Consider the following 17,649-nt stretch of genomic DNA (forward strand, 5'->3'; position numbering starts at 1 on the left):
GGGTGTAGCCCTCTTACTCTGACTTAGGAAGAAGGGTCCCTACTTGGACAGTGGCCAGCCATTGCCAACTAGAGACCCCCATTTCTAACATTGGTGGTCAGCGGTGAGGATCTGAACTTGCATTTGTGATTGCATACAGTAATCATAGTGTACACTACTAGTGAGTGCAGACCATAATGCAAGCACATACGTTTTTGAGGTTTCTTTGATTCTATTTTTGATTCATATTGCCAGTTTTTGCTACAATGGGCAAGCCCAGATCCAATGCCTCTGAGGATCTCTCCTGGGAAGAAGAGAAATTAGAAACCTACAATGCCAGGCAGCTCAAATATTTTTGCAAACGCTTCACAGTCCCTATCACAGGTCTCACTAGAAGGGAGGAGTATTACAAGGCGCTGAAGGCCTGGCTAGAAGCCAGAGATGCCCCTAAGAATATGGAAGAGCCTGTGGAGGGGGAAGAGAATGCAGGAGAGCAGCAGGTAGTAGATTTGGTGGGAGATAAAGCAGTTTCCAGCCCGGGCACCAGTGTGTCCTCAAGGCGTCTGTCCCCAGAGGAGATGGAGGACAGGAAGCGAGATAGGCAGCATAATATGGAGATGGCTACGCTTAAAATGGATGGTCAGAGGGACCTAGAGAACAAGAAGTTAGATTTTGAAATTATGAAAGTGAAACCTGAGCATGAGAGAATATTGAGGGAGTTGGAGATTAAAGCAAAGAGTGTAGAGATCTCCCCCTCTGGTGGCAGCATACCTGTAGTGCATACTGAGAGTAGAGTGTATATACCCAAGGAGGTTAATAAGGATTTCCACAAAAGTAAAGATATTGGGCAATGGTTTACAGCTTATGAATTGGCCATGGTGTCCCACCGGGTCCCTGAGAAGGATTGGGGAGCGGGGTTGTGGGGACGCTTTGTGAGTGAAGGGAGGGATACCTTGTTGGAACTGCCCCCGGAAAGTAGGATGGTTTATGCCAACTTGAAAGAAGCTTTGATTACCCACTATGGTTTGACCCCTGAGATGCATAGGTAGAGATTTAGGACCTGCAAGGAGCTAGAGGGTACCACGTGGGTTGAATATGTGTCCTTTTTTTGCAGAGCAATGGAACGCTGGGTAAAAGTTAGCAAAGTAGAAACTTTTGAGCAGCTTTATGATTTGATTGCATGGGAGCATTTATCTAGTAACTGTTTTCCTGAGCTATGCCAGCACCTGATTGATTGCAAGCTGACTAACCCTAGGAAGCTTGCTGAGGAGGCGGACCGCTGGGTGGACACCCGGGTTCGCAAGGGTCCAGTGGGAGACTTCGCCAAAGGTGGGTAGGGTCCCCAGCAGAGAAGTGGGGTGGACAGGGGTAAACCGAGGGAGTTCCAGAGAGGGCCCCAAAGTAATTCCCAAGGGAACCAATCAGTGGTGTCCCAGCCTCCCCAAGAGAAGAAGCCAGTGCCCCCGACAGGTAGTCCTGTTCAGAGGGGGCCCCTTACTTGTTATAAGTGTGGTCAAGTGGGCCACAGATACTTTGATCCCCAGTGACCTCAAAGGGATGCTCCTGCACCACCATGTGCACCACCCCGCCAGCTTGCTACTGTAGCCCTGGGAGGGGAGGAGATGGGTGCCCAGGGTGGGTGGGATCACGTAGAATTGACCCTTGTCTCATAAGGAGACTTTGAGATGGTTCCTAAGCCTACACTGCCTGATAACACTAAAAAGTACAGGCAGTGGGTGACCATCAATGGCCATAGAGTGGAGGCTCTAAGAGACACCGGAGCCAGTGTAACTGCTGTCAGCTCCTGGTTTGTGTCCAAAGAGCAGGTTGTCCCCCATGCATTCTAACCAGTAGTGTCCGCAGACAACTCAGAGAGCCAATGTGAGGTGGCTCAGGTTCCCTTTGAGTGGGGGGGGGGGTCACAGGAACTCTTCAGGTGGCTGTGAGGCCCGCCATGCCTGTAGACTGTCTGGTGGGCAATGATGTAGAGAACTCCCCATGGGCTACGGTGGAGAGGAGATCTCACTTGGAAATGTTGGGTCTGCCTGAGTGGACGTGTGCTACCACTCGGTCCATGGCAGCCAAGGAGGGTGTTGAGAAGGACCTGGAGCCAGAGAGTATGGCCCAGATCCCCGCCTTAGAGAGAAGGGGCAGGGGGTGCGGGAAGCTGGCCCCCTTGGTTCCCACAGCCCAGGAGGGAGCATACCCTGAGGGGGATGCCCTGGAGCCTACCGGGGAACAGATCGCCGAACTGGGGGACTTGCCTGAGCTGACCCATTGGCAGCAGGAAGGGGGCCCACCAGGGAGGAGTTTTGTGAGCAGCAAAGAGTTTGCCCTTCTCTTGAGGGTATGCGGCAACAGGCTGCAGCCCAGGCAGCAGGTGACACGTCTGGTTCACATCTGATTTATTGGGAGAACAGTCTCCTGTATAGCGAGCCTAAGGCTGCTGAGCCGGGGTCAGCCCGTGTGCTGGTGGTACCCGAGTGCTTCTGAGCCTTCCTACTGGGGTTGGCTCATGACATTCCACTAGCAGGGCATCTGGGGCAGACCAAGTCCTTTGAGAGGCTGGTCACCCACTTTTATTGGGCCCAGATGCGCAAGAGCTCAGGCGCTCATTGCAGGACATATGAGACTTGCCAGGCAAGTGGGAAGAGTGGGGGGGAGATCAAGGCCCCACTCCAGCCCTTTCCGGTTGTCAGTACCCCATTCGAGTGAGTGGGCATTGACATTGTGGGGCCTCTGGACCCCAAGACAGCCATGGGCAACAGGTGCATCCTGGTCTTGGTGGACCATGCCACCCGGTACCCTGAAGCCATCCCGCTCAGTACAGTGACGGACCCCGTGGTGGGACGTGCACTGATGGGGATCTTCTCCCGTGTGAGATTCCCCAGAGAGGTGGTGTCTGACAGGGGAACCAATTTCATCTCCCAGTATATGAAGTCTCTGTGAAAGGAGTGTGTTGTAACTGATAAGTTCACAACTCCTTACTACCCCCAAGGTAATGGTCTGGTTGAAAGGTTCAACTGGACCTTGAAGGGCATGATCATGGGCCTCGAGGGGCCCCTGAGGCGTAAGTGGGACGTCCTCTTGCCATGCCTGTTGTTTGCCTACCGTGAGGTGCCTCAGAAGTCCTTAGGGTTCAGTCCCATTGAACTGCTCTATGGCCATCCGGTAAGAGGACCTCTGAGTCTGGTCAAGGAAGGCTGGGAGCAATCTCCCAGGAAACCTCCCCAAGATTTATTTAGCTACATGTTGGCCTTCAGGAACCAGACTCGACGTTTCAGAAATATTGCTGAGGCAAATCTGGAAGCCAGCCAGGAGGAAATGAAACGTTGGTACGACCAGAACACCACTCTGGTCAAATTTCAACCTGGTCAAAAGGTTTGGGTACTGGCCCCAGTGGAGCCTTGTGCGCTCCAAGATAAGTGGACCGGTCCATTTGAGGTGGTGGAGCGCAAAAGTCTAGTTACCTACTTGGTGGACTTTTTTTTTTTTTTTTTTTTTTTTGAAAAACCTTTATTGACATTTCAATCAATAACAAGTATGGGCCTACAACCCCCCGGGGCCGGCCGCTAAGCAATCAGAACAATAAAAATCAAATGTGAACACAGGCGGCACCTCGGAGAGCAGAATCTTCATGCTAGTATAGTCCAGCCAGTGAGCAGCCCAGGTAGGACACCAGGAGAAAAAGGGTTTTTCATTTTATAATGGAACGAGACAGTAGGATCAGGTGCCAAACAATTTCCCAACAGCGATAAGAGGCAGGCAGAATAATAGACGTAAGCAATAAACAGCAATCTATTGGATAAATGGCGCAGACACAGGAAATTCAGGATGGGGAAGAATATCATAAACAGTTGCGCCTGCAGGCCCCCGCCCTAACGCCCAGAGAACACCCCGGAAACTGTGGCACACATGAGAAGGCAACGATTCACAACAAAGGAGGTGTACCACGCTGATCCCAGAAAAGAAAAAAACAAGAAGAAGCGGAGAAGAAAAAGGAGGCCATGGAAAAAGAGATGAAAGACTAAAGAATCCCCTCCCCCAACCCCCCACCCTGCACCTCTGCAAATGAGTACGCCCCCCCCCCCAGCAGTGTGCCTGTCGCCCTGGAACTAGACCCGAAATATAGAAGAAACAGGGAAAAAGGAGTAAGAAAAGAACCCCACCAGACGGGGGGGTAGAGAAAGTATAATAAACTGGAGGAGGGCCTTCAAAACATACCCCCGGCTTCTCCCTCCCGCACGGTGAGGTCTCCCCACAGCAAACAATAAGCAGCACAAAAGCGACCATATCAAAGAGAGATGGGGAGCATATATGCACCTAATATGCTAATAGCTATGTCATGAGAGTACGCAACCCCTGAGTCCGCCCGTCTACTAGATGACCACCCCCGAAGGATCAGCCTTATCCTTGACCTCTCTTTGCAATTCTGCCCATGCCTACCCCTCGACCCAGCGCCATGTCCGATGTTCCCAGGTATAGAAGTGTCCAAAAACGACCGGGAAGCGACGCACACAGGTGGGGTGGAAGTCTCTGAGTACCAACACAGTCCGCATCATGGAGGGACGTCTTTCCCAGTGCTGCCCCAGGATCTGCACTGCACACAAGGTCCAGGAAGGCGGAATCAGCCAAAGTAGACAACTGTTGCTGGAATTGTCCCTGGGTCGCCGGAGGCCGTGCACGGGACGAGGCCACCACCTCCCACTCAGGTCCAATACCTCCGGAACAGATCAAACCCTCAGCCAGCCGATCACACGGTAGCATACTGGCCAGAGTGTCCAGCTGTGCACTAATCGCAGGGGTGGCCGCGACATTGTCCTCCTGTGTGCAGTGTGGGAAGTCCCTGTGTACCTGAGGACAGGCAGGCCGCCACTGTCCCAACACTGATGCCACACCATCGAGCTTACTCCCCAAGACCCCGACGCCACGAACCAAGGAGAAATGAAGGGCACCAAGGGCCTCTAGGAGGTCGCCGTACCCCAGCACAGCTCTCCGCGAGCGCTCCGCCACACTCCCAAAAGTCCCACACTCCCAATCCCGCTGCGACCCAGTGGACAGGATGGTAGGCTGCATCGCAACAAGATGGCCGCCGGGGAGGCCCGACCCGTATTGGGGCCGGGACCCAGGGACAAGCGCCTCGAGGTCCACGTCGCTGGAGACAGGGTTCCGGGGGCAGGCAAAAATTATCCGTTGCGTGGTCACGGGCAACAGTCGTCCCCACCACGGACCAGCTCCCGCGAAAATCCGGGAGCAGCCCGCAAGGATCAGGGCGAGCTACGGGCGGCGTCCGGGCAGCTCACCGTCAAAGGCAGGGGCAATCACCGGAGAATCTGAGAATTGCACCCCCGGGCATGCCCTCGGTCCGCTACGCTTAGCAGTGGGAGCGACCACGGCGAAATGCAGGCCGAGGTTAGCACCGCTCCGGTGGACCGACTCCACCCAGTCACCACAGGCCGCTGTTGTTGAACTGCCACCCGGCCAAGGCGTCCACTCGAGGTCCAGGCTCCAGGGCTGCACGGGCCGCAAAGTTCAAATGCACATTTCTCCGGCGGTACCGCAGCCAGAAACCTCGGAGTCACACGATCGGGTGCCACTCTCATTCACAAACACGATCGCATAGCGCAGACTGAGGATCTCTTGCAGGATATCCGTGCGGGATGCGGAGGTTCACGGAGCCGGGAGTCTACGCTGCCGTCCCGGTCGCCATCTTGGCTCCTCCTACTTGGTGGACTTTAAGACTCCCAGGAACCCCTTGAGGGTCCTGCATGTGAACCGCCTGAAGCCCCACTTTGAGAGGTCTGATGTGGGCATGCTTCTTGCCACAGATGCTGGAATGGAGGAGGAGAGTGAGCCTCTTCCTGACCTCCTGTGTGCAGCAGAGAAGGATAGGTCAGTGGAGGGTGCTTCACACACTGCCTCTGAGATAAGCCTAGCTGCTCGTGCTACGTTACCACAGGGTTGAGCAGGGGTTATCAAAGGGTGTAGCCCTCTTACTCTGACTTAGGAAGAAGGGTCCCTACTTGGGCAGTGGCCAGCCATTGCCAACTAGAGACCCCCATTTCTAACAATGAGCAGCAGATCACCTGCAAACCCACATATGTCCCGTGACGAGGATAGTGGAGAGGAGGAAGGTGTTGACCTGCGTCAACAGCTCATCAATCGCTACTTCCCTTGAAAGTGAGTGACATTGAACAACAAACAGTGCCATTGTCTTTTTTGACTGCTGCCTGTTGTTGGCTCTGTGCTGAAGGCTAATGTTTGTGGCACTGGGTAGGTATGCACAGCTACATGATGTCTATGTCGATATTGTTGCTCATTGTAATGTGTGCAGGTTTGTGTACCTTGATAACTAGTTTTGTGTAATGGCTGTGATGCCATCACCTGTCAAGTGTTCTCTTGTGTCTTTCTAGATCCTTTCAGCCTCTCAATGCCTCAAAACAATCAGTGCTTCTGGTAGATTGGAATCAGAGTCAACATTGTACATCCTGTGATAAACATGGAGCTGACACAAGAACATAGGTGTGTATAGAGTGTTTATTTACAATGATTTTTTGGGACAGAGAAGTGATTATTTACAAAAAGGTGCAAAGTGAATCAATGAGTTGTCAGTGAAGGTAGACGAGACAATAGAGTAGTCACCACATTGATGTGGTGAAACAGTCTAACAGATGCCTGCCATCAACATGGCAGTGTGGGTAAGGATTGTCAACAAAGTCAATGTCAAGGTGAAGAGAGGTGCCATCATGGCTGGCTCTTTGACTGGCATTTGGCTTGTGCTTTGCCACGTGATCCTCCAGTGGTTTTACTCGGACGACCCCATGAGTGTTTGGCAGAGGGGCCTCTGTTGCTGGCTCAGCGGTGTCTGAGGACTCATCCTGTTCCAGCTCACCCCTCGCTGTGGCTGCAGGTGAGGTGGTGGGACTGTCATCCTGCGGGCCACTGGAGGGAGGTTGAGCTGTCCTAAGGGTGCAGGCCTGTCCCTCAGAACACTCACAAGCTGGCCCAAGAGGTCCACGATTTGGCCCATATGCGTGTCCATGGACCTCAGCAGCAGGCGGACCTCACTCACTTCTTCCAGAACCTGGCCCATTTGTCCCTGGGTTTGTTCAAATGCCCAGAAGACTCTGGCGATGTTGGCCAGGGCTTCGGCCCCAGTGTCCTGTTGAATTTGTCGCACAGTTGCCCTCCAACCTGCCCTGCTGTCCCGGACCTGTGGCGTCACCACTTGACGTACCCACAGACTCTCCCTGACCTCCTCGGATTGTGGTGTGGTGTGGGTATCCTCTGAGGCAGGGAAAGTGTTACAGGCAGCACTGGTGGTGGTGGTTGAGGCCGCACAGGTCGTTGCAGCAGGGGTCAGAGCAGTTGTTGTTGCTGAGGTGGTAGTGGTGAGGACAGTGGGGGCCTGGGACCTGGTGCACCCTGGCAGTCCTGATGGGCCAAGTTTGGCGTCGGCATCCGAAGAATTTAGGGAGTCTGTATCCGAGAGTCCATGTTCCGGGGGGGGGGGGTGGGGGGGGGGGGGATGGCTCTGCAGGTTCGTCTTGTCCTCTGCAGCAGTCAATTGTTGGTCACCTGTTGGAGAGAGATGAAATGGTCATTGAAGTGCACCCCACAAGCTTGGTGTTAGATGTTTGGTTGTTAAATGTTACGCACAACACAGTTAGCATTGATATCACATTGTATGGCTGCACGGTACTGAGCGTCATGACATGATGTGGAGGTACATACATTACTTTTCCATGGTGTGACATGTCAATAGAGAACATGTTCCACATGCAGATTGCGTGATTACAAGGACATGTTGTCATCTAATGACTAGCAGCACAACAACTTTATGTGAGGCGTCTTTGTTGTTTACACTGCATGGAAGACGTTACATCTGAGCATGTACAAGCCATTGTTATCTCATGCATCCCTCTGTCATATCATGTGCTTTGCTTTCTTTTTACAACTGACCATGCATGTTTTGTTTTCATAAGGGCCTTGATGCTTTGTCCCCATGGCACTTACAGATAGCATTCTCTGCTGTGCATGATTGTGCCCTGAATGTATTCAACATGTGATTTGGTGAGTCAAACTTTAATTTCTGTGACAGTTACATATGCTTAGCTGTCTGGACACTGAAAGTGGCTATTGGATCTATGCCAAGTTGGGTGAGATGTGAGGGCTGGTGTAGTTATATGGCTCCATGCTTTTTGAGAGGAATGGCAGGGTGCATTCACTGTCTACCTACCTGTTCTGTGACACAGTTGAGGGGAATTGCTGACATATGTTTCTGGGTGTGGGACTCTTCCCTGTTAAGATGGCTACCTACCTGTTCGGTGAAGGTGAGCAATGCAATGTCTGCCACATGGTTCTGTGTGGGGGGAGTGTTTCATCCTGCTCAGCTGTGGGACAAGGGTGCCTGGTGGGAGTTGTAGCGCTGGCTGCCTCTCCACACCCCCTCCCTGTTGAGATGGCTGCCTCCCTGTTAAGTGGAGCAGAGGAAGGGAATGGTTACACATGGCTCTTGGGTGAGGGGAGTGTTCCATCAAGCTCAGGGGTGGGGCAAGTGAACATAAGATGGCTACCTACCTGTAAGTTTGAAGAGTGAAATACAATGGCTGCCACATGGTTGTGGGGGGTAGAGTGTACCATCTGGCTCACCTTTGGGACAGGGAGGCCTGGTGGGAGTTGTAGTGCTAGCTCCCACCCACAAACACCATTCCCTGTTAAGATGGCTACCTACGTGTTAGTTTGATGAGGGCAATGCAATGTCTGTCACATGCTTCTGGGTGGGGGGAGTGCTCCATCCTGCTGAGCTGTGGGACATGGGGGCCTTGTGGGAGTAGTAGTGATGGCTTCCCACCTACAAACACCACCTCCCTCTTAAGATGGCTGCCTACCTGTTAGTTTGAAGTGAGCAAAGCAATGGCTGGCACATGGTGGGGGGAGGGCTCCATCCTGCTGAGCTTTTGGACATGGGTGCCTGGTGGGAGTTGTAGTGCTGGCATCCCACCCACAAACACCCCTCCCTGTTAGTATGGCTGCCTCCCTGTGAAGTGGAGCAGAGGAAGGGAATAGGTTACACATGTCTCTTGGATGGGGGAGTGTTCCATCCTGCTCAGGGGTGGGACAAGAGAGCTTAAGATGGCTACCTACCTGTAAGCTTGAAGAGTGAAATACAATGGCTGCCACATGGTTGTGGGTGGGGGTTGGAGAGTACCATCCAGCTTAGCTTTGGGACTGGGGCCCTTATGGGAGTCATAGTGCTGGCTGCCTATCCACACACCCCCTCTCTGTTAAGATGGCTGCCTCCCTGTGAAGTGGAGCAGAGGAAGGGAATGGTTACACATGGCTCATGGGTGGGGGTGGAGTGTACCATACGGCTCAGCTTTGGGACAGAGGGGCCTGGTGGGAGTTGTACCCTGTCAACCCCACAAGTCATCATGGAAATTGGAATAGGATCTAACGATATACTTTCTCAGAATGAATTACTTTAGTTTAAATACTTTGCAAATAGGCAATAGACTTTTAAGTACAGTAGTTACAGTTGTTGCAATGAGCAACACAATTTCAAACACAAAGCAACATTGAGCTCAAAGTGAATTTCTAGTCAAATGCAATTAGTTACTATATGGATAACTTTTCTAACCACAGGACTGGATGCTAGATTCAGTCCTTGGACATCTCCTGTAAACAGTTGAGTAAAAGCGTTTAGGTTACAGTAGTGATTTTTAAGGATTATTATTGTATTTTAAAAGTTGACACTTAGAAAACTTTTCACATAGAATCACCAATGTTATCCTATGGCAGAAAATGTACTTAGAAGGTAAGTAGTGTTATCGTTACTTGTTCTTACTCAGTGGTGGATCCTGGATCCAGCACAGGTGAATCTCCTGTAAACAGTTGAAAGAATGTGTTTAAGTCATACAGATGATTTTTTAGGAATATTTTTAGTTTGTGAAAATAGACACAAACTTTTCTACTTAAAAGCCCACAATGGATTCCTATGGAAGAAAATACAAGTTACTGTTAAGTATGCTTAGAATTACTTTTCAGGCTCAGTGCTGGTCTAAAAGATGCAGCCCTGGGTTCTCTCCTGATAACAGATGAGTAAATCGTAATTCGTAGTTCGGCTGATTTTAGAGGAATATTTGTACGTTTCAAAAATGGACACTTAGAAACTTTTCTTCTGAAAACCACACAATGGATACCTATGGAAGGAAATACAAGTTACTGGTAAGTACGCTTAGAATTACTTTTCAGGGTCAGTGCTGGTCTAAAAGATGCAGCCCTGGGTTCTCTCCTGATAACAGGTGAGTAAATCGGAATTCGTAGTTCGGCTGATTTTAGAGGAATATTTGTACAATGGTAAAGGAAGGGGGCGGGGCCTGAGGTGACGTGTGCAAACACGCCCTGTGGCGCGTTTTAAGTTGTGGAATTAATTCCTCTTCAATCCTGCGGTCCCCTGGGGGCCAACTAGCCCACCAGGTACCTCCAGTATGCATCAGGGAGCTGCGTTGCAGAACGTTGTTCAGAGACCACGCCCCTTTTTACAACACTCTGCAACGCAGCTCCGTGGCGCTTCCTGGAGGTACCTGGTGGGCTAGTTGGCCCCTAGGGGACCTCTGGATTGAAGAGGAATTAATTCCCCAACTTAAAACGCGCCACAGGGCGTGTTTGCACACATATCACCTCAGGCCCCACCCCCTACCTTCAGCACTGTGCACACGCGCCCCGTGGTGTGTTTTAAGTTGGGGGAATAAGTCCCCTTGAATCCTGAGGTCCCCTAGCGGCCAACTGGGCCACCAGGTACCTCCAGTAAGCCCCACGGAAGGGCGTTGCAGAGAGGTGTAAAAAGGGGTGTGGCCTCATTACACCTCTCTGCAATACAGCCCCCTGGCGCATACTGGAGGTTCCTGGTGGGCTAGTTGGCCCCCAGGGACACCCAGTATTCAAGGGGAATTAGTTCCCCCTCTGCAAACGCGCCAGGGGGCGCATTTGCAGAGTGGTGTAAGGAGGGGGCGTGTCCTCCAGCCCGATCTGGTCTTTTTTTTTCTTTTTTTTAGAAGGGGGGCTGTGTAGCCCCCCTTCTTTTTCCATTGTTTTGGCCCTGGGGACCCCATCCCCCAGGGCCTGCCCACAATTTTAGTTTTTTTAAAAAAAAATCGGGGAGGGGGCCGCATGGCCCCCCTCCCGAGGCTATAATTTGCCCCAGGGACCCCATCCCCCGTGGCATGGACCTTTTTTTGTTTTTTTTGAAGATTTTGATTTTCTTTGCAGCAGTACAAAATAACAGTTGTGTATACAATTTTCCCTCAGCATAGAACAGTACAACACACGATATCACAATCAGCACCTTGAAATCGCCTCTCTGCAACTTTACATCTCTGATATCACCGCCCCATGTGCCCTCCCCGTGGTCTCTCCTATCAGTCTGTGTCTGAGGTTTCATCTTCCTGCTCTGGTGGTGGATCGCATATGCCTCCCCTGAATTTATTCCATGCCCCCCATATTTTACCCCATTTACGTGGGCACCCCCGCCTAATGAACACCGATCGTTCAGCTAGCATGGCAGCGTCCATGTCCCTTCCCCATGCGACCAGCGATGGCGCCTCCCCCACCCCCCATTTTTGGGGTATGTTTCGTTTAGCTACCATGATCCCCAGCGTAGTCCAACTCTGAGCCTGACGAGTGAGGTTATTGGGTTCCCATACATTCAGCAGACAGCGTCTAGGTTCTGGCACTAATGACACTCCCTCAGACTGTGACATTGTCCTCATCACCCGCTTCCAGTATTCTCTGATTGTGGGGCATTCCCATATTGTGTGAAAAAAGATACCCTCCTCCCCGCAGCCGCGTACACAAAACAGATGTGCTGCTCTGCCTATGTAGAGTGTGTCTGGTGTAGTATGATCGGTGTAGAATCTGGAGCTGCACCAACCTGAGTCTCGAGGGTATGCCCACCTCCCGCGGCGAAGCCAGCGCCTCCCGCCATTCCGAATCGTCAAACTCACCTACATCGCGGGACCATTTCTCTCGCAGGGGTCCCGTTGGGTCCGGCAGGTTGTTTACTAGTTTGCGGTATGTGAGTGACGTGGCCTTCTTATGCATATAATCTGTCAACAACCTGTCCTCCATGGGCGACGCCTCCGGAACTTCAGTGCCGGGTGGTAGTATTGACATTAAGGCGTGCCTAATCTGTGTATAGCGGAACCATTCCGAGGGCGCTAGTTCAAATTGCTGTTGAAGGCGTTCGAATGGGACTATTTCACCCTTATGCCACATGTCGCCCACTGTAGAGATACCGAGGTTGTCCCAGTTGTCAAAGCCCTTGATGTTCCTAAGTCTTCCTAAACGCTTTATATCCCACAGAAGCGTGAGCTGGGTCATAACCCCACGCCACCCCAGCCTGGCCTGAGCCGCATGCCAAATGGCGACGGTCTGCCTCAGAGGAACAATGAGCGCTGGGGACAGTCTTCCGTCGTACAGGGGTGATAGCACACCGCTCGTGCCCAGTATGTCCCTGTTCGCCTTAAACGCGGGGTCTGACTGTGGAGCATGGAGCCATTGGTTGATTACCATCAGCTGTGCCGCCCAGTAATAGAATTGGATATTTGGGAGCGCTATCCCTCCGTCGTACCAGCCGCGTACCAGTTTGGATTGTGCGATGCATGCTGGCCCATTACCCCATAGAATGCCAGCTACATGTGCCGCAATTGTGCGGAAGTACGCGGGTGGTACCTGATACGGCGTATTTTCCAGTACGTATACAAAGCGGGGTAGGGCCAGCATTTTAAATAGCACTGCTTTCCCCAACAGAGTCAACGGCAGCGCACCCCCGTGACGTACATCTCATTTGAGGCGGTCCACTGGAGGTTGCAGATTCCGTTTGAAGAAGTCCACTGAATCCGCAGTGATATATACCCCCAGATATTTAAATGACCCCTCCGCTATCCGGAGTGGGCAGTCCGCGGGAAGTCGTGGTGGGGGGCCGCGCAGCACATACATTACTGATTTGGACCAATTTATGGTGTATCCTGATGCCCTTCCGAAAATCTTACAAATATTGAGCAGGGTCAGTATTGAACGCCTCGGGGAGGACAGGTACAACAAAACATCATCTTCATAAAGGGAGACACAATCCTCCCAGCTATCCGACCATTTGAGTCCCCGTATCATTGGTTCCCAACGTATCCACGTCGCTAGAGGCTCCAGCACCAGAGCAAAGAGCAGCGGCGACAGGGGGCAACCCTGGCGCGTGCCACGCGTCAGGGGGAAATCTTCCGACATATGACCATTAGCAGTAATGTGAGCCATTGGTCTGGTATAGAGGAGCCGGACCCAGGCACAGAATTCTGGCCCAAAACCCAGATGCAGTAGCACTGCAAATAAGAAGGGCCATTCGACCACGTCGAACGCCATTCGCGCATCCAATGAGAGCAGCACCGCCGGTTCCTGTAGACTCTCCATCCGAGCCAGTACGCCATGCAAGCACCTCAAACTGAGGGCCGTGTTTCTGCCCGGCATAAAACCGGACTGATCCGGGTGTACGATTTCCGGCAAGTGTGGTGTTAGCCTAGTCACCAATAGTTTCACGAGGATCTTTGCCTCCGCATTAAGCAGTGATATGGGACGGTAGGAGGTACACCTATCAGCGGGTTTGCCCGGCTTCTGTATAGCCACTATGGTGGCCGTACGTTGATCCGACGGGAGTTCGCCCACCAGGAGACTGTCAGTAAACATGTTAAGCAGGTGAGGGGCAATAGTCCCGACCGTCCTCTTATAGAGTTCGACCGGTATGCCATTCGGTCCTACCGCTTTACCTGATTGTAGTGTTCCGATTGCCGCCTGTATCTCTTCTACTGTGAGATCCGCCTCAAGTGTGCTCACTGCCTCAGGGGTAAGTTTAGGCTTGTCAAGATCTTTCACATATGCCAGCGCTTCTTCCACTGTCATGGAGGAGACTGAAGAGTAGACTGCTTGAAAGTGTCGCGCAAGGATATGCACTATCGCGCGTGGATCAGTTGTTACCTGTCCCTCCCCGGAGCTAAGCTGCGCTATCCATCTGGCACCTCTATTCCTTCTCTCTAGCCATGCCAGCAATTTCCCAGTTTTATCACCGATGTCATATATCTTGTGCCTTGTGGCTTCCAACTGCTGCTTGGTGCGCTCCGTGAGGTGCTCCCTATACCGTGTCTGCGAGACTCGTAGGATGTGAGATGTCTCAGGAGTTGGGTCCTGGCCGGTCAGAAGAGGTGGAGAGGCGGAGGAACATGGCGGCGGCAGGCTGACGCCGTTCGCAGGAGCTCCGAGGCGGCACAGCATGTAAAAGCGAGCAGGCGACATGAGCGGAGTTTTTCTCTATTCCTACTGGTGAGCGGATGGTGTTTCTTTCCCCCTTTTCCTTGACTAGTGGGTAATCCGGCTCCTTTTCTTTTTTTTTTGGTAAACCCCCTGAAGTGAAGCGAACTCGGCTGCGCTCTCCAGCGCTAGGACCCAGAGGCGACGGATGGGCTACGACATAGCCGGTAGAGGCGGATCGAGCCTTCCAGGAAGCAAGGAATACATCAGCACAGCAGCCCGGAGGCCGTCAGAGGTATCTCTGGTGCCGGGCATGGGCTGCACTTGTATTTACCCAGTTTCGTGGGCCGGTCTGCAGAGATTTTCCCCATCTGTACCCCATTCCCCCACAGCTAATCCCGGTAAGGAGTTTCCAAACAGGGGAGCAGCGTCAGTGGGATTTTATGGATCTGATCTCTGTCGAGGTTCAATCAGTTAACCCCTGTAGTGAGGGGGGGTAGCAGTCCAGCGAGGAAGAAGCCCAAAGGTGCAGGCGTCTATTTTCTCAGGCTGCAATAGCAGGAGAGACCCTACGGGAGTACAGAGAGTGCTGTCAATTTCACCCTTAAAAAATAGAAATAGATATCAACTAAGGTCACAGCAAGAGCTGAGGTCAAAAGGGGTGCTTGACCTTGTGGCGAGGGAGGGTCCAACTCCGCTTACCCCCTACAAGAAGAAGAAAAAACCAGCAGGTATTAAAAGGGCAAAAGGTCCCAAGGTGGTTCAACAAACTCAGAAGAATACTCCGTCGCTTAAGACCTTTTTTAAAATTATGGAACAGGTTGTAGGCTTTGAGGGGGGAACCGAGATGGCTACATCAGCCCAGGAGCGCAGTAATCCTCCCTTAGAGCTGGGAAATCGGTATGCACCTCTAGAGAATATGCTGGACCTAGGGGGTGAGGGCACAAATCAGGGCCCTTCAGCAATTAGTCGTAAGGATTACCTCTCTTCACCTCAAACTCTTCAGGTCTCATCGGGGGTTCTAGTTCCTTCGCCTCCACAGGTTACAGCAGACTTTAATGGGCATTGTCAATCTCAAGTCCCAGCTCCGCTCCAGTTGCAGGCTCTGGTTCAGAGGGGCTCTCTGCTGTCAGATAACCACGATGGTGACGGGGGTAGGCTGGGTTCCTTATTTCAGTCATTAAGGGGGGATCTTATGTCTAAGTTCGAAATCTCTGAGAATAACCAAAAAAGTATCCACAATAGGTTTGACCTTTTAGAGTCCAGGTTGGATGATATTTGCGCGCAGACAGGATCACTTGAGCTTAAAGTTACTGCCCTGTCATAATCTGTCCAAGGAAATTCTAAGGACATCGATACATTAAAAATCCAGAATCGATCTCTCACAATGGACATGGAAAGATTAGAAATGCAAGCCCGCAGGAACAACCTCAGAAACTTGAAGATCCCCGAAGGGGAAGAGATGGAAGACATTAAAGGATTTGTCTGTAAACTACTGAGGGATGGAGTTTTGAAAGATTGGCCTGACATTGACCTGGAGGCAGAGATTCAAAGGGTACATAGGGACCCTTTTAGACTACATCCAGATAGGAAAGCACCAAGGAAAATTCTTGTTAATTTCCAAACATACAGCGTTAAAGAACTAATTTTAGGTAGGTGCCTATCTCGCTCCACTCTCCACCATCAGGCACATCCTTATCAAATTAGATCAGATATCGGGGGAAGAACCGCGCAGAGACAGTGGGAGCTGGCCTCTAGAATGCCGGAATTAAGGTCTCTTGGAGCACAAGTTCAAATGAAATTTCCTGCCCTTTTGAAAATAATGTGGAGGAACAAAATGTACAATTACAGCCAACCAGAAGATGTTGATGACCTCCTATCTCAGATGAAACAGTTAAAAAAAAGGGGTCATTAAATTCCACTTCGGGCTTCAGAGGGGGGGGAAGGGGGGGGGGAATATATATATATATATATATATATAATAATTATAAAATAGAGTCAAAAAACAAAAGAAGAGATAGTGAATGGGAACACTAGAAGATTTGTGGGCAGCCTCAAGAAGGGAAAAAAGGAGGGGCGCTACAAAACAAGGGGTGTAGGTATAAAAAAAAAAATATATATATATATATATATATATATATATATATATATATATATATATATATATATATATATATTCACTGAAAAAACCATAGGTTTCACACATGTTATAGTTAGCGGAAATTTTACTGATAAAAAACCAATGAAATTCCCCCGTTATAGTTAGTGCAGGCAACTATAACTCACGCGACCGCAATCCTCTGCTGATGCTAATACTGTATTTAGACACTTATTTGCCCATGTCTTCTTCCATAAATTTTTAGCTATACATATATTACAAATATTTTTTTTTCATAAAGACACATATGTCATCAGCAGAAGATTGCGGTCGCGTGAGTTATAGTTGCCTGCACTAACTATAACGGGGGAATTTCATTGGTTTTTTATCAGTAAAATTTCCGCTAACTATAACATGTGTGAAACCTATGGTTTTTTCAGTGAATTTGCAAGGTTTTTTAAATGCTAATTCCTAACTATAACGTGTGTGAAACCTATGGTTTTTTCAGTGAATTTGTACGTTTTTTTAAATGCTAAGTTACTTTACGCCATTCGTGGCGTGCGCACCGTGCGCGCACAGTGAGCACGCGGTGCGCTTCGCGCACCGTGCGCCCACTTTACGCAGTTAGTGCCGTGCACGCACGGTGGGCACACGTTACGCTAGATGGGCCATGTACGCACGATGCGCTTCGCGGCGTGCGCGCCCATTCGTGGCGTGCGCGCCCACTTAACGCAGTTCATTCCGAGCGCCCACGGTGCGCTTCGCGCACCGCGCGCCCACTTCACACAGTTAGTGCCGTGCACGCACGGTGGGCACGCGGTGCGCTACGCGCACCGCGTGCCCACGTTACGCTAGATGGGCCATGTACGCACGATGCGCTTCGCGCACCGTGTGCACATGGAGGACATATGATGCGCTTCGTTGTGAAAGGTAATATTTTAATTTTTCACATCTGTGATATGCCATGCACAAATGGGGCCCTTTGGGCACCATTTGCACATGGGGTGGGGAGAGTATGGATAATTTTTTTTTTTTTTAATTTTTTACCGTACGCGTACGGTAAGCGTAATCGGCGAAATTATCGAAAAAATTAAAATTCCGTTTTTGGCCTTGGGGGATCTTTGGGGACTCCCCCAACATGGCTAGGTGCTTAGGAGCTGTCTAAACAGCCCCTTTACATGTTTTTGTCCTTTGTTTTTTAATCCCCACTCAGAGTGCGAGAGAGAAAATGGCGGCCGCCGCTTCCTGGTTTCGACCGATTCGAATGTTTACTAAGATCT

The sequence above is a fragment of the Triturus cristatus genome, chromosome 4_1, assembly GCF_964204655.1.
Source record: "Triturus cristatus chromosome 4_1, aTriCri1.1, whole genome shotgun sequence".
Classification (NCBI taxonomy): domain Eukaryota; kingdom Metazoa; phylum Chordata; class Amphibia; order Caudata; family Salamandridae; genus Triturus; species Triturus cristatus.